Genomic DNA, 17935 nt, shown 5'->3' on the forward strand with positions numbered 1-17935 from the left:
AAATGAGGATCCTTCTGGGGTCCTCGTCTCCGCGAGGCGCGCGCTGAGGCTCGTGTGCGCCGCACGCTCGGCTGCCTGATGCAGAGCCCAGGTCTCCGCCCCGGCGGCCCCGGCGACCAGCAGCGTGCGGAGCGTGGCTTCGCACCTTTCATTCGGGGCTGCGCTGCTGCGCTGCGGCCGCACGCTCTCCAGCCGGCCAGACACCTGCTTCCCGACAAAGCTCACCTAGAGGGGCTGGGGGACTCGGGAGCAGGGAGAGACCGCGCGGGGCAGGAGAGGGAGACGGGGGAAACAGAGAGAGGACCAGGACGGGCGGAGGGGAGGAAGGCCCGGCCGCACCCTGATCCTGTCAGGGTCCCCCCAGAAGGGGGTGCCCCAGAGCCGGCAAGCGAGAACGCTCCACGGACCTGTTGCTCCCCAAACCTAGAGAAGCTAGGCCTGGGTTAAGCAGGTAGCAGAGGAGGCCGACACAAGTGTAATCCCACCCACCGCCACCCCAGGAAGAAGGGGTGCGATGGCGTTCCTGCGCATAGGCCCGCACAAGAGGCCCCCACCGAACAGGTCAAGAGCAGAAGCCGCAACGCTGCAAAGTCAGCTAAGAGAAGTTAGCAAAGGGCCGGGGGTGCAGCTCAGTGACACAAGCATCTGCCTAGCAAGCGCAAGGTCCTGAGTTCGATTCCTGGTACCAAATAAAAAAAAAGACGTTAATAAAATAATATTAGCGGGTAAAGAATTAAGCTGTGCTATGTCCGTGTTCCACTCCCCACAGTGAACATAATCACTGTGCACTGCACACGGGGACTCACAAAAAATAAGCACGGCAAAGAAAACAATCTTGAAGATCAACGTGACAGGGTTGGTGAAACTCAGTAGTACAGTGGAAGAAGTCAAGTGTCAAAAAGTCATTTTAGAAATAAGATCTAAATGAGAAGAAATATACAAAGTCTGATAAAATCTTATATGGAGAAAACTTTTTTAAAAAACCAAATGGAGAAGAATTTAAGAGAATGTGGAAGAACTTAGATGGTAAAGAAGTTTCACAGTGTGTGTAATACAATTTCCTAAAGAAGAAGCAATAGAATTGTAAGAGTAAATCTTATAATTCAGTTGATATTTTGTGAAGTAGAAAGATTTAAAGATGTAAGTGCACACTGAAATGGAGCTCTGCATTCCCAAATATTTGGAATTAGAAGGATGAACACTGTTCATCCCATGAGAACAGTGTTTTTTCCCATGACACTGTTTTTTTTTTTTTTTTTTTTTTAAAAGAGACCAAAAATTGTCTTTTGGACATCTAGGCAAAGCAATTAGTCAATTCATAAAGGGAAGAAAAATCAGATTGCCTTTGGAGTTTCCAGCAGCGCCGCGAAGGGTACTTTTGACACAGGAAAAAAACGTTTGGGAGCCAAATATTTTGTATTTCAGCAAATAATGGCTAAATACAAAAGTAGCAGACAGTTGCAAGCTTGTAAGCTTGCATTGTTCTCCTCAGCCCTCCTTAGACGCCAAATAAACCTGAGGACGGGGAAGAAGACACCAAAGAAGTCTCCGAGGTGCCACCGGCATTCTGGGGAGACACCACCCCTGCCTCCTGCAGCCAGAAGTAGGCCCCGGAGGTCCTGCAAGGCCATGGCAAGCCCCAAACTCACAGAAACAGCGATCCTGGACATCGCCTGAGCCAGCCCCGCCGGTGAGGCTGTGGTCCTCTGCAGAAAGGCACGATGCTGTGAGCATCTGTGGATAAACACGGAAGTCATGCCAGGAATGCCCGCCCCCCTAGAAGAAAGGGCACAGCTTATAACAAACAGCTTGAAGGTGGTGATTCAAGGTGACTCTGTTCTTTATGTTTTTAAATACTTTCAAGAAGTCCTGCCTGCCTGAACCCTTACTAGTTTTACACACTCCCAGAAGGTTTTAGGGATAGACAAGCAGGAGGTCTTAGTGACTTTCTCATCACTGAGCTCTAAAACTCAACACTCACAACTTCAAGAATGAGAGGTTTATTTTGGTCACAGTCTGTAAAGGGGTTGGTCTATGGTCAGCTTGCTCCATGGTGGAAGGGTCTGGCGGAGGAGAGCTGCTCACAGCATGGCGGACAGAAGCAGAGAGCAAAGCAAAAAATGAGGAGGGAGATGATCCTTCCAGGTCACACCCCATGGACCTCTTTTCCTACAGACCCCACTTCCTGACAGTAAATCAGCCTTAAACCCCATAAACCAATGCTCCTCTTTTGGGGGACATTCTTGATATAAACCACAAGAGAAAACTTTTTTTTTTTTTTTTTTTTGCATTATTGGGGATTGAGCCCAGGGCCTTCACACTAAACTACATCCTTTTTAATTTCTGTTTTGAGACAGACTTTCACTAAATTGCTTAGGCTTGGCTTGCACTTATGATCCTCCTACCTCAGCTTCCCAGGGTGCTAGGATTACAGGCATGCATTGGCTTATCTGGCTTCTCGGGAAAACTTTGAAAGTTCACAAGCAGTCACTGCAAGTGAGGAGTCCCTATAGTTAGTTGATTTTTCAATTCTGGTAGTGAAGTGAGTGCTGAGGAAAGATGTGAGCTTGAGGAAGTCTAACGTAGCCAACTCCCAGCGTCAGGAATGAGAAGCAACCTCTTCTGGGAGAATGCTGCTAGCGTTTCCACCCCTGTGTTAGGATCGTCTTTGGCGCAGGTATGCTCCCTGCAGCTGTTTTTTCTTCTGACCGCACAGGGGATGGGATGGATAATTGGAAGGAAGTTCCAGTCTGGGGAATTCCTGTCTGCGGTGGGTTTTCCACACAGTTCAGGTGGTGACCTTGGTCGGGAAGCCCCTTAGCTTTGGGGATGGTGGGGCCTCTGCCGAGGCCTCTGCACCTGCCTGTCAGAGCAGCGCCTGCCCTTTCTTCCCCTTGGAGTGCATGGAATACTTGCTAAGGACAGCGTCTTCCCCCGATCCTCCCAGGTGGCTGTGCTCAGTGCTCAGAGCACTTCCTCCAGAGCTGGTGTGGCTCCCCCAGGGGTCCTCCTGCCTCCCCCGGGCGCCAACATGGTCCAGTCCAGGTGGGAGCTCAGGGCTGGGCAAACAGGAACCCACTGGGCTGCATGTGTCAAAGCTCGTAGAAGCCAACTGCTGCAGGTGAGGAGGTATTTCCTAAAGAGCCAGGCCATGCGCAGAGCCTGGACAGCAGGCTCCCGGCTGAGCACTGTGGGACTAGAAGGCTACTGAGGTTCTGGGTAATGAGTGAGCCTCACCAGACCGCCAGTCCGGAGTAAGAGCCACCTGATGGATGGGGATCTCTCATCCTGCACGTCCTCCCTCCTAAGCCACTGTCCAGGCCCATCACGGATGAGGCAGGTTGGGGTGGAGGAGGACCCTGCTCCCCCAGCAGTGAGCTGAGAAGCTCCTCCAGCAGCCCTGGTGGAAGGGTCAGGCCATCTCTCCTGTAATTAAAAGGAAGTAGAGCTGCATGGGCTGAGTGCCCCTACACTGTGACGTTTCTTCCCTACTTGGAAAGGTCCTGGGATTCGAGGATCAGTCATGGGCATGCCTTCCCTCTGTACTTGTAGCAGCAGCTTTGACGGTCTGGGAATGAGCAATATAGATTCACAGTCATCTCACAGTCACCAGGTATCTTGGTTACCTTGCTTGTTGCTGAGTCAAAATACCCAACACCCAAGGTTAAAGGAGGAAGGGTTTATTTGGCTCAATAGAGATTTTGGCTCTGTAATAAATCCTTCCGAAGGATTTATTTGGCTCTGTAGAGATTTTGGTCCGTGATTAGCTGGCTCCAAGGCAAGAGAGCAGGGCAGAGAGGGATCACAGAGGAAAAACAGTCCAGGGCAGGCAGGCAGGCAGGCAGTCAGGCAGGCAGGCAGCAGCAGCAGCAGCAGCAGCAGCAGCAACAACAACCCGGCCTTATCTCTCTCCCTTTTATCCCAGTCTATTGATAATTTGATATCAATAGTAAGCTCATTGATTGGTGCCACCCACATCCAAGATGGGGATCCCATTATCCACACCCCTAGTCCCAGCATCACACCCTTAATCCACATTCACACACCTTAATCCAGCCACCCTCACAACTCCCCACCTATGGCCACGTGAGGCTTTGAACCGACATCTAGAAATAGGCTGTACCATCATGGTTTCAGGCAGTGTTCCCTGTCTCAAAAAGAAAAGTATATAAATAAATAAACCAATAAAGTTAACAGTCATGGAAGCTGGTCACCAAGTAAGCTGTTTCTTCACAAAACTAAACAACACACTTTTTGGTATCAGTTATTTGGTATACTTTCTTGCAGGCAAGCAAAATTCAAAAATAGCTGGGCACAGTGGCCTTTGGGACTGTAATTGCAGCTGCTCCAGAGGCTGAGGCAGGAGGGTTACAAGTTTAAGGCCAGTCTAGGTAACTTAACAAGACTTTGTCTTGAAATTAAAAAAAAAATAAAAAATTAAAAAAGTCTAGGGATATAATTTGACCTGGGTTCAATCCTTCATAGAAAAGAAAGTTCTTTTATTCAAAAATAATAGTTTTCCATCTTTTAGTCGAGAAAATAGAAAAGGTTTAACCAATGTACTTGAGTGTAGGTACGGAATTCCCCTAGAAAGGGATTTAATGAAGTAAATGTTTGCTTTTTCACACTAAAAACTGGGGTGTAATAAACAAGTAATATGTTACCTCATTAGTGAGTAAACTTCAAAGTCTCATAGGTGATTTTCCAGAAAGGGATTATAGGGATTACAGGAAGGGAATGGCGCTCAGCCACACGCAGATGCGTTGACGAAGGTGCGGAAATTCCCCAGGCCTCCCGCCCTGTGGAGCACAGAGGAACTCTGGGCAGACGGTGAGCATAATGCACCCCAGGTCTACCCTCATTTTCATTTTTAAATATTGAAATTTTACTTATGAACACTGTTAGTGGTTCCCAAAGTATAGCAGTGTAATGACTTATTTTTGTTTTCGGGGTAATTGAAAGCAATTAGAGAATGAAGAAATTATTTTTCATGAACACCCACGGAGAGGAAAAGGCCTGTAGGAAAAGTATATGAGGTCAGCGTCAGGGCCGGGGTCGGGGTCCAGGTTAGTGTTGGGGTCGGGCTCAAGGTCAGGATCAGGGTCAAAGTTGGGGTCAAGGTGGGATCGGGGTCAGGGTTCACTGGTCCTTTCCGACCTCAGTGTTGTCAGCTGTCCCCAGGGTCATCACCTCCCTGCGGTGCCCTGTGACCCTCCCCAGGGCTTCAGTGGAGTCAGTGTCCTGGGGTGCACACTGATCGTCTGCTTGAGCCCCCAACAGCACCCACATGATAGCAGGGGAGGCTCAGTATAAGTTGTAAGCTGTCGCTTATGGCCTCCAAGCCACCTGCCACTACCATGCCAGCCTTCAGGATAATACCCCACCCCATGCTGCCCTCTAGAAGTGGGTGCCAGCCCCATTCCTGCCTAATGAAAAGAACGTGTACCCACAGAGTCCTGACTTTCCAGCCTTCACTCTTTGATGCATTTTCTAAATGTCCTTTACAAAGCATGCACATCTGTAGGACCTCCCATCCCACGCCTGCCCATGGAGGCCCCAGCTTGCCCGTTCGCCTTGCTCCGTGGCCACTTCTGCTCAGGCTCTGCCTCGGCCACTGTCACCTGCCGACCCCACGGCGAGGAAGGGAGGCTTCGGGCCCTCGGGTGAGCCAGGATGCTGCAGCTTTCTCTAGGGCTGGAAGGCGCATGCTGTTTCCTCTCCTGCTGCTCACGTGTGTCCCTCTCTGCTCACCGTCAGGCCTGGTGGGCTTGGCCCGGGGCAGATGGGGGCGGGAAATGGCTTGAGTGGCTGGTGTCCCTGAGCACTTGCACAAAGGGAAATCACCGATCAGATGTGGCGCTCGGGCTGTTTGGGGACTGAGCTGTTTCAATAAATGAAGTCATAGACTACCGAATGTGATCTGGGCAGACCTGTGGCAGAAGCAGGGACCCGCAAACTTACACATGAGGACCACCAGCATCCTCACAAATAGAAGTTCATTATTTTGGAACAAGGCAACAGTAAAGAGAAGTGAAAGATCATAGTTAGTAGTTGAGGCAAACAGTGTCTTTTTTCTTTTACCACCTTCCTCCAAAGTCATCACTTGCTTCATTTAAAAAGTGAAGACAGATACCCAGACCTTGGGCACCGCGCAGATGGAGTGTTAATCAGCAAGGAAAAGAGATGACGTAGCCAGCCTCGAGACACCGGGGAGACGCAGATGCGCTTGACAGTGTGAAAGGAGCCAATCGGAGGAGCTGCTGCGGAACGCCAGCTCTGGGACGCCCAGGCAGCGGAAAATTGAGGGAGATGGCAAAACATCAGTGGTCGCCAGGGACGGAGGGCGTGGGAGGGGTTGTGTAGGCGGAACACTTCCTGCAGGAAGCGGTGACTCCATGGACTGCACCGGAAAGCACAGCGCCAAGAGTGAGCCTGGCAAACCGGGCCTTCGGGTAATAATACCGTGTCGGCATTAACTCATCCACTGTAACGCACGGACCCCTTCAGTCCAGCTGTCGATAACGGGAAACAGTGCTGGGGGAGATAGAAAATATAGGGGGTGCTGCATGCCTGCCCCTCAGTTCTCCTCTAACCCTAACCTCTACTACAAAGTCAACCTGTTAGGTTTCTAAAGTGAAGATGACCTTGGCCAGGCGGGAAGGTCAGGGCCGCCGTGCTGTGTCCTGCAGGGCAGCAGGATGCTGTTCTGTGCTGCGTTGTTTCCCAGTGCGAAGCTGAGGCGTTGCAGTGGTGACGTGGCCGCTGCAGTCGCTTGCCTCCCTCACTGGGGCCTGGGCTCCTGGCCGAGCCCACCACGAAGGTTTTATGTCCCTGCCCCTTAGGATGTCCGGTAGATCAGTTACTTTCCTGTTGCTGAGACAAAATACCTGACATCCGCAGCCTAAAGGGGAATTGGCTCGTGGTCTCCGTTTCAGAGGTGTCGGTCCATGGTTCGCTGGCTCTGAGGTGGGAGCATCACGGCGGAAGGAAGCTGTTTGCCCCAAGGCACATGGAAACAGAGAAAGCTGGAGAACCAGGGCAGCCCCTTCAGAGTAAACCTGCGTCATGGTGGCCGTTGATGGCTTCAGTGCATCGCATCAGGTGCCAGCTGGACGCCCCATGCCTCTTGAGGCTTAGGAAGCCACGGTCCTCCAAGGTTAAGCCCAGAGGGACTGCACCACCCTGCCCAGGTTTCTCAGAAGGAGGGGAGGAAGAACCAGTGCAGGAACTCATGGTACCTGTGGCCGAGGGCAGCAAACACAGCCCGACTCACTTCCGGGTCAAGGGCACGGACCTTTGCTTGGAGGTGAGCTCCTACTTACCATGCATGCCCAGGGTCTCAGCGTCCACAGGACTCTGCCCATACCGCATGCCTGCTCCTTCCTGCCCTACACAGCAAAGAACACGGGCGCAGGGACTGTTCGCAGAGTGTGGCGTCTCCCACATCCCCAGCGGTGTGACGCTGTAAGGTTTCTGCCGTCACCGTGACCGGCGGTACCCTGGCGGGATTCCCGGTCACCTAGCAGGACCGGGAGCAACCCCGCAGTCAGGAAACTCCCCCTTCTGGACTCACCGCTCAGGCATCATCTGCGCTTTCTGATTCTTTTATTAGTGTCCAGTGTTCTTGATAGGAAATCAATACAGAGTGTCTCCTGATACCGCTTTGGTTGTGTCCCCGTAGCAGCAGCAAAAAAAATATTGTGAAAAAAGTATTTTTTGATCCTGCAAGAGGACAGTGACGGCTTCGTCACACGTCTGCAGAGAGTCCACAGCAGTGGCTCCTCCCGCCTGCCGAGCAAAACAACGAACTGGAGCAGGAGCATCAGGATTCAGAGTGTGATAATTACGTGAATTACGCGCACATGGGCATTCCCACACGTGTGACGATCCTGACGTCGCTCATGTGATGTTTCCCCTGCGAACTCCACATGCTCCAGATGCAGCGAGTGCTGTGTGTGACATTCAGGAAGGGACGCAGGCACGGGGGCACCCCAGTGGGCGCCTGAGTTGGGGTGTGGAGCAGCGGGAGCATCAAGGCCACCACCCTGCTTCTCAGGGTGCTTCCACAGCACAGGAGGAGGCGGGGGAGGGCGCGGATGCCGCAAGGGGCCGTTGGGCCAGAAGGGCCTTCTGGCCCAGGCGGCCGGCTGATTGTTGTCCTCTGGCCTTTTGAGAGTGTTCCCGAGCGAGCCTCTCAGCACGGGAGGGACAGAGCCACGAGGCCCTCGGCTGTGCCCTGTTCTGTCCCCCGTGCAGTCTGCCACCTCCTGCCTGTGGCCCAGCGGCAGCTCCTGGGGCTCAGAGCAGGTTCCGGCCTTGCTGTGGTGAACGCATCCGCCCTGCGCCCGCTCTGTGCTCCCACCGCCCCAGACGGACCTGCCCCCAGACGCTGCGCTCGCCGGTCGTCCGCCCGTCCCGCTGCCCTTGGGTCCTTGAAGGTGGGGTGCGGTCTCCCCAGAGTATCGGAGCCAGGCGCCTGCACTGCTTCAGGGCTCAGGAAAAGGTTTGGCCGGGCATGGTGGCACTCGCCTGTAAACCCAGCACCTGAGGCAGGAAGACTGCTTCGAGTCAAGGCCAGCCTGGGCTACACAGCTAGACCCTGTCTCAAAAAAATTTATCTTTCCAAAGGCTTTTAAAAATTTAATTAGTTTTATTGGGACATTTTAGATATACACAATGATACCATTCACCACAGGGGATTTGCACCTGCCCGTGATACATCTTGATCCTTTTCTCCCATCCCCCTCCCCTCCCTCCAACCCCTCTCCTCTTCCTTATTTAAAAAAGTTTTGTTTACAATTTCTCCTTCTGTTCTTTGTTTTCTTGTCCCTTCTTGTCCTGTCCCCCTAGTTCCCCTTCCCATTTGAATATTTTCTTCCTATTTCACAATATCTATTATACATCTTGGTCTTTATTTACACTTTCGGTTTCTTACACCACAGACAATGAGACATTTACACATGTGTGTCCCATTGTTTCACTTAGGAGTATGGTCTCCAGGTTCATCCGTTTACCTGGAAATGTCTCAAGTTTATCCTTCTTTATGGCTGAGTAGTACTCCATTGTATAAAAAAACACCACGTCTTCTTTATCCATTCATTGGTTGATGGGCATTTGGGCTGTTTCCAAAGTTTGGCTATTACAAACTGTGCTTCTATAAACATGGGTGTGCACATATTGCTGTGGTATGACGCTTTTCATTCTTTGGGAAGACAGCAAGAAGGGGAATAGCTGGGTCAAGTGGGATTTACAGTCCTAGATTTTTGAGGAATCTGTCCACAGAGGACCCAGTGTCTGGGAGCACTTGGCAGGACACGGATGCCGAAGCCAGCCCTGCCTCGCCTTTGCCCTTAACCTCCCATTCTGACACGCAGAAAGCAGGTCCTCGGGACCGTGGCTCTGTTTCCCCCGCTTTTTGGATAATCCTCCTGGATGTTCCTTCTGTTTTCTCTTGGACATGTCTTTGGATCTGTTAGCATGTTTAGAAATGGCTTCCTGAAACTCTGTGCGACCGTATGGTGCTCCTGGTCAGAAGAGGCGGCTGGCTCTGCAGATGCACTTGCGTCTCAGCCCATTGTGCCAGCCTGGCTGGGAAGCGAGCGTCACCGGGAACTCAGCAGCGATGAGAGCCGTGCCTGCCACAGCCCCCAGTGCTTCATGTTCATCAAGGGCTGGTAGTTTAGGTTAACTTCTCCACGCTAGTGTTCATCCACTCAGTGCACTCATTTTTATCGTGGTCGCTCATGATTTCAAAAAGATGTTTTGTGGTTAGTATGTCCCCTGCCAAAACTGCTTCAGTCAGGGATGGCGAACCTTTCTGAGCTTTCAGTGGTAACACACAGCCCACCGTGGCATGTGTCATAGGTTCACCACCGCTGGCCTAAGTTATGCAAGGAAACATCATAGGAGAGTGCTGAATGGCAGGTGGAAGAGCTGGCCAAGCACCGTTCAGTAAGCAGAACTGTGTGCTAGAATCCCCACCACACTGACAGGGAAATGCGTGATTATCTGCTAGACAGGCCTATGAATGACTTCAGTCTTATGTTCCTCTGGATTAGGGGTTTTCTTGAATGAACAGCAATTTCTTTGTATTCAGTGGGGAAAACCATTCAGAAAAATCCTTGGCCTCTGGTGATGTCACCCAGAGTTGGGCCATTTCCGGAGGGGGCTTTACTCAGGGAGGCCAGGGAGCCGCGTTCCTCTTGGGGTGAGAGGTCTGCACTGCTGCCAAGCTGAGGGGAAGGAGGTGGCGGGGACAGTGGAGCCATAGGACAGGAGACGGGGTCATCCCAGGACGAGCATGGGCGGGTGTGGCCCGTGTTGGCCCTGAACCTGGCAGGGGTGGGAGGGGCCTAAGGGTTACTGACCTCTGACGGGAGGGGAGCCCCCAAAGGGTGTCTGTCACTCGGAGACTCACAGATTTGGGGAGCAGGGGCCCTTAGGGCGCAGTCACTGTCCTTCCTCCTGTGGGTGGCTGCAGGTCACCTCCAGGGAGGTGCTGCATTCTGTCCCAAGGAAGGACCATGTGCAGGTGACAGGTAGCTGCCTGGAGGACCCACGACTGAAGCTGGCTGCCCGATGGCCTCCCCAGCCCAGGGCGCTTTGGGAAGGGGCCTTGCACTAAGACCTCCTTACGAAAGACCCTTACTGGAGCCTGTGAGACAGACAGTGTCCTCGTGACACAGATGGGGAATCTGAGGTGCTAGAAAGAGGCAGAGCTGCAACCCACACTTGGGTGCTCAGAGTCCATCCACCCACACCTCCCACCATCTTGACTCCACCCTGGGAGAACAGGGGTGTGTGGGCTTGGCCCAGGCAGACGGTGCCCGGGCAAGGAGGTAGCAGGCTCAGCAGCTTTGGAGGAGCTTGCTGTCCTTGTGTGATTCTTTGACAATGCTGTGCGTTTACCAGCGGGACAGCTCGGTGACAATGCTGCCTTCTTATTGGCACCAATCCCATGAAGTTCATGATCAAAGTGGATTCTTGTTCAGCGATGGAGGAGCCCGGAGAGACCGTGGTGCCCGTGCCTGCCTCTGGGACTGGGAGGTCGGCGACGTGGGGCGTGGCCAGGGTCTGCAGTTGGCTACGCCAGTCTCTGAGCCCGCGTCCAGCGTGCCCTGATTGCTGCCCCGACCCCCTCCGACTGTGCAGGGTGGGGACAGCCAGAGTCGGAGGTCCACTCCCCATCTCACTGCAATTCTGCTAACCCAAAGCCTCTGGAACAGACGGAAATGGCAGGTCGAACGCTTTCCACGCCTGCTGCCCGACCACGCTGTGTTGGAAACGCACGGAGTAATTTCCCGAGCGGTGACGATGAGTATTTTGAGGGTGTTGTAAGGGGATGAGCCTGTGAGCTGCCACAGACTGAGCGAGCGAACCCGGGCCGCCCTCTGTACAGCGGCCAGTGGAGGCCAGTGGAGGCCAGTGGAGGCCAATGGAGGCCAGTGGAGGCCAGTGGAGGCCTTTGTGTTCACGCGACTCTTTTCTTTGGGTGAAGTCCTTTTGTTTGTGATCATCATCAATGTCCGAACAGAAGAATGCGCTGGGTGCGAAAATGTCAGCCTGTCATGGAGTTTCTTTTTTTGCTTTTGTTCTTTTGCACTGGGGTTCAACCCAGGGCCTGGGCTGTATCCTGCTTCCTTTTATAAAGTTTTTAAAATTTTGAGACAGTGTCTAAGTTGCTAAGTTGCCCAAGTGTGGCTCCAACTTGTGATCCTCCTGGCTCAGCCTTCTGGAGTGTTGGACTTACAGGCCCTGCATGTTTTGAACCTCATGGTAGAAATGGGAAGCTCCATCGCTGACTGGACCTGGAGGTGCCTTTGGAAGGCCCGAGGGTCACGGGAGGTGGCTGCTGACCGCTGAGAAACAGCTCGGGCTTGGTGAGACTGGAAGAAGAGTAGGGTGATGCCGCTCGTGTTCCAAGACCGTCGAGCAGCCCTCGAGCACCCGTGTATGGCTGGAGGAGGCCTGGGGAACCTTGGGAAGGCCTCAGACGGCCGGAGACGGTTTGGGCCCGGCTGTTAGGTGAGGCAAACACTTTGTCTGCAGCAAGACCACAGATGCGTTACAGCCCCCTGTGCTCACCACCCCCTTCCGGGAAGTAGACCAACAACGATGCTTGCTCTTGAGGGGCTCCAAGAACCTTGTAAGACAGCGGGTCTCACGTCCCTGAGGCCAGCACAGGGAGAGCTTCCACCCAGCCTCAGGACCCACTCACAGGAACGGGGGCATGTGTGGGCAGGAGGAGCAGGAGGACAGCAGTGCCACAGAGAGAAGAAAGAGTGGAGGGGGCGGTGCAGGGAGGGGAAGAGGAGGAGGCTGGGGCTCCCTGGAGAACGGGAGGAGGTGTAAGGTCAGATCCTGCTCTCGCCCTCCTGAGCTGGCAACACCGTCTCCTTTGGAAAGTGCCGGTCACCTGACGGCTCTTGCCAAGCGCTCTGTGTCACGCAGTGAGGACCTCACCTTCCAGTCTGCACTGGCCATGCTTCCTGTGTCCAGGGTCTGCAGTGCCCCTGACAGCGGCTCCTGCTCACCTGCAGTGGTCCAGGGACACAGGCAGTTGTATGAGCCCAGCCAGGAGGCCCAGGCTAGCAGCTGGGGAGCCCCACAGTTGTACACAGTGGCCCAACGAGGCTGCTGACCCGGGGGCTCCAGGCAGCCCATGGTGCAGCAGACACAGGAAGAGGTGCGTTCCGATTCTCAGATTCCAGGGGACAGCGCAAGTGAGGCAAGTCCCACCCTGATCCAGGTGACCATTTTCTTCCCCCCATGGCCGCTGGTATTCCGGGTTGGATGGTTAGTCTCTGATGGATGTCATGCAATGCTGAGTAACCGCAGGATGTATAAGCCAGAACACCATCTAATATCAATGCTGCGTGCTGCACTTTGGGAATAAGGGGATAGATATGAATGTTTTCAGGGTCTCAGTGCGGATGAGTCTGCAGGGCCCATGTCCTGTAGAAGAGTTTGTCCTTGGCCTGGAGACCAGACAGGAGGAATTTTAGCCATGGGTCTGAACACTGGCAGCGATAATGACAGTAGGTAAATTTGCAAAAACTCTTACTGTTGTTGATTAATCAGCCACAAGTGAATCCTTGCGTGACTGAAAAAGTCCCTCACTTCAGAATGTACAGTGAGGAGGCTCTTTGTCTGTTGCTTTTCAAGGGCCAGGGAGAGCTCAGAGGGACAGCTGGCTTTGACTGCCTGTAACTTTACTTCTCGTGTCTGTACATCCCTTTGGTGAGCGGCCCCCTTTGCTGATGGCCGGTCAGTGTTTCTCCGGGGTTTTCCCTGGGGTGGGGGCACTGCGTGGAGTCCGAAGTCCCACAGGAGAGTTTTGCTAAGAAATGGAATTGTATGATCTGTCCTCCAGGCACCGGGCCAGGTCTTTAATCTCATTTTAACATCAGAGCTGTGCTTTTTAGCATTGCGTGTGCCCAGGATTCTGTTAAAAGCACAACCTCTGGCAGGATTCGGAGTAAACTGCGGTTTGCTGTTTTGTCCTGGGAGTGGGAGGCCTGTTTGATGGTAATGGGGGGAAGTGTGTGTTTGGCCGAAATCACCCAAACAGCCTGATTACAAGTATGCTTTCAGTGGTGAGGCCCAAGGTTTGTTTCCATTGCCGCAGCAAACAAGGAAACCAAGCGGCAAGAAGCAAACATGGTTTCATCTGAGATTTTCACAAGGAGCAGAAAGAACTGGTGCCGGTGCAGACGGTGCAGGCCGTCCTGGCGGGCCGAGGCTCAGAGGGCCACAGTGGTCTGGCCTGGGGATGGGAACCGCTAACTGGTTCATTCATTTCACAGAAAGACGTGTGTGCTTCTGCCCCAGCCGCACTGGCCTTCCCTCACCCACTGGGTGTGGATTTTCCCGAGAAGACCGTTTGGTGCTTCCTGGCTGCTCATGGGAGCTGTTCATTCCCCATCTCGATGGACTTGAGTCTCTGCAGCACTGCTTCCAAGGATCTGCACCCGCCATGGCAGGGACAGGGCCTCTCCCGCCCCTCAAAGTGGAGTCAGGCCAGGGAAGAGCTTGGGCCCCATTGCTGACACCAGCTGAGTTCGTTTCCACCATAAACGAAGGTAAATGTGTGGCAAGCTGGAGAAGGACAGGCAGGTGGAATGTCTCCTGGAAACATCTTTAAAATCCTGGGACCCCAATCATGTAATGCTACCCCTACCTCATGGTCACGCAAACACATCACGTGACTATGGACATCACGTGTTCCTCTGGCTCTCAAATTATTTCTCTTCCGCTGATTCCATTCTGAAACAAAAGTCCTGGACAGATCTTTAGTATTACATCAAAATGGCCCAGGTACAAAGAGCTGCTCTGATTACAGTAGGTGTTGCTGGGGGGGGGGGGTCAGGGTGGATCATTCCAGATGGTTCCAGATGGTTCTAGATGGTTCCAGATGGTTCCAGATGGTTCCAAGATACTCTCAGATCAAAATGGCAGCCCTGCAGAGGCTGCTGAAGTACTGTGCAGTGGTCCAGCTTATTTCTGGTATACTTTGGGGCAACATTATGTCAACAAGAAACATTCAGTTTATGATGAGGCTTCTTGTTTAGGAAGTAGAGAGAGCTACATTTCAACTTTGAAAACTTTTCATGACTTGGTCAAATTAAAATGCCAGAAGTCAGAGGGTTCACATTTATTCATATAGACAAGTTGTCCTCCCAAGGGGAAGCCTTGTTTAAGGCCACGGGTAGCAGGCACTTTGGTGTGTATGTCGATTCCAGCACCTTTCAGGGCCTGGGGTGAATGCTCAGCCTCGTGCAGCGGGCACCAGGAGCAGCGTGGGACTCCGCTGTGTCCCCAGAGGGGAGCTGCATCTGCCTTTCCTCTCTCTACCTCCATTCCTCCCCATCTGGCCTCAGAGTGACGGTGCAGGGCTGGTCCAGGGCAATCTTCCAGACAGCACAGCCTTGGACAGGAAGCCACACAGAAGCTGGGCCGGCCCAGATCACACCCACGTCAGAGTCACAGCCCTGTCCTGGCTTGGAGGTCACGTCATTCCCTGGCACACAACCTTTGAGGAGAGAAGTGACTTAGAGATCTCTCAGTGCCATTTTTGCAACCTCCTACTAATCTATAATTAATTATCTCGAAATATAATCACCAAAGCCCTGGAATCACTTTTCTAGCTGGGACTTTGTGCCTGTCACTTTGTCTGCAGACACTTAGTCACTTTGCTTTTCAGTGGGACAAAACAGCAGACACCTGAAACTTAAAGGAGGAGAAGTTGGTTTTGGCTCCCATTTCTGTCCACTGCAAGGCAGGCAGCGGGCGGAGGCGAGCCGCTCACCTCATGGTGAACAGGAAGCAGGAAACAAAGGGAGGAGCTGAGGAGGGAGATAAAGCCTTGCAGGCCACGCCTCCAATGACCCAACTTCTTCCACTGGACCCTGCGTCCCAGCAGCAAGCCAGTTATACTGCCCCTCACCCAATCACCTTGCAAACACACGCGGCTTCAGGGCCACCTTTGCGCTAAACCACGCAGTCCTCCTCTCCCTCTTTCTGGCTTTCTGGTCTCTGCAACAAGGGGCAGCAGCAGTCCACCAGCTCTAGGGTTCTGGATCCAGAGATGACTGTGGGGCCCTGAAGCTTCAAGGCCCTCGCGTCCGCCTTTCCCTCTGCTCATGCAGGTCCATCACAGGGACAGGAGCTCGTCCCCGCGGCGCATCCAGCCTGTGCAGCACAACCTCTGAGGACAGACTTTTGAACACTTTAGAGGAGGAACTCAGAGACCCCAGCTTTGAAAGCACCCGCTTCCCAGCACTTGTCAGTATTACCTCGTGTCCCCGTCCTGACTGCAGACGGGCTCCGTGCCTATGCTACAGGCCTGGGAATTTTGCTCTGGAGTCTGTGTGGAGGTGCAGGTCCTCCCCCAGCAGTAACAAAGGGTTGTGTGCCCTGAGCAGCATCACAGGATGGCAGGAAATCCCAGCTTGAGTGATCCCACAGCCTCCCCACAGAACTCCTTTGAAAACCGTTAGTTTCCAGGGGCCCCACTTATCGTGAGACTTATGATCACAGCACAAGATGCACAAGTGAAGTCTCCTCCCTCAATGTGCAATGATGCATCTGAAATGATGTTGCTGGTGTAAAGCATCTTGATAGCGCACCAGCGGCTATGTACTGTGGACGTGCCGCTACGTCAGCGCCGCCTCTGGTGGCACCATTGTTCTCACGATGGTCAGCTCTGCTCTTTCAGGAGGTTCTGTTGCTTAAAAGATTGCAAAACAGTATTTTATGATCACCCCACACTGAGTGCAAATGAAGTGCATTTAATTTTTCCTCAGAATTTGAGTCAGTTATTAAAGAACTGAAAGCAAGAGGAAATAGCTAATCTGGTCTTTAAAGTCTGAAATTTAATTGATGGTAAGGCCACTATCTTGGCAAACGACCATTTCATAATGAGAAAGTTCAACCTTGCATTAGGAGCAAGAGCAGCGAAATCCATCAGAAGCGATAAGCCATTGACACCGCTTTCCCTGGAGACCCCTTGGGGAAAGTGCTGGACCCACAGTTTTAGTAGCTTGTGAACTTTTTAGGAGTATTCAAGCAGCTGAGTTTGGGGCCCACCGCTCCCTCACATGGTCCGGAGATTTGGGCAACCCTGGCCCAGAGGCCCCTGACTTCCTGCTGAGATGCCGAAGGTCAATCCCAGGACAGCCTGCATCACCACCAGCGGCAGGCATGGCGCTGGGGGCTCAGGGGTACCAAAGACTCACTTTCAACACAGGGCCTGGGCAGCACATTTGGAAGATCCTCTCACTGTCAGCAGCACTGTCGGCAAGGCTGCCTGCAGCCCAGTGGAGGTGGTGCTGGAAGCTGGACCTGGAGCTGGTAGCATGACTGAAGTTATCAGGAGAGGCACACAGGTAGACGCCTGTGAACCTGACCCAAGACTAGTAGGTGGACTTCACAAGAGTTCAGGGTGCGCCTGGCCAGCGAACTTCAGGCAGTGGTGGGTGATGGGCTACCAACAGATTTGCCATTTTTGACACTTGTGTGGCAAATTTGCCGTATCTGAGATCATCTCTCTTGTCTTCAAACTGTTGCTGCCCTGACCTTTCTTCAGATGGGCCATGCTTATGTTTCAAGGAGAATTTGCTCTCAGGCTAGTTACAAAGCCTGGGGATAAGTTATACTGCAGACTGTCACTTAATACACAAGGGTCAGCTCCTATGGCCCATCTGATGAAAGTGGGAAGGAGGAACTTCCGACCTCCACCCAAGGCAGAACCCAGTGTTGTAAGACTAGAACTTGGGACTCCACCACCGCTCATCGATTTTCAGGAACGGGATGGCCTCGTAAGGGTCACTTTTGTTAGGAAAAACAAGATGGGCTGCCGAATTTAAATCAAGGGAAGTACAACAGCCCCTGGGAAAAAACCCGACAGATTTCACTTTTCCGTTCATAGTATAATACCAGAAGATCTCAGCATAGCAGGTAAAATGCAGCAAATCCTAACCAGCACAGGTTTTAGTGACAAATGGACCTGTTCCATGAACACCGGATCACTGCATGGAGTCAATGCAGAAGGTATCCATTTTGCCTAGTTATAGTATTTGGGAAACACAATTTTCAAAAGTAAGAAAAAATGCATTATATATTTCTAATTGAAAGATGAACCTGCTTTTGCTCCAGTGTGACATTATTTACTTGACCATTCTGATTTAGTACTACTTTGTCCTGTATATCACTCTGTATATTACTCTGTATTTTCAAGGTGGTCAGTTCTAAGTACCCAGACTGTTCTGGTGTTGGTGAATCCTCATGTTCGGGTGCCACAGGCAGAGACACACAACCTTGTGCTCAAACTTACCATTTCTGACCATTTACTGTATGAAGATATTGCTCTTCTGTCCATGCTGTGGTACTTCACAGGCCTATTCAGGTCTTCACCTTTGAAAATATGTTCAGGGGG

General features: G+C 52.4%; 1 pseudogene; it reads left to right on the top strand.

The window, feature by feature from the left end:
- Positions 1–12661: 12661 nt before the first annotated feature.
- LOC102015595 lies at positions 12662–17567 on the top strand (annotated as a pseudogene).
- Positions 17568–17935: the final 368 nt, after the last annotated feature.

The sequence above is a fragment of the Chinchilla lanigera genome, unplaced genomic scaffold, assembly GCF_000276665.1.
Source record: "Chinchilla lanigera isolate Chin_1 unplaced genomic scaffold, ChiLan1.0 scaffold00003, whole genome shotgun sequence".
Taxonomy (NCBI): Eukaryota; Metazoa; Chordata; class Mammalia; order Rodentia; family Chinchillidae; genus Chinchilla; species Chinchilla lanigera.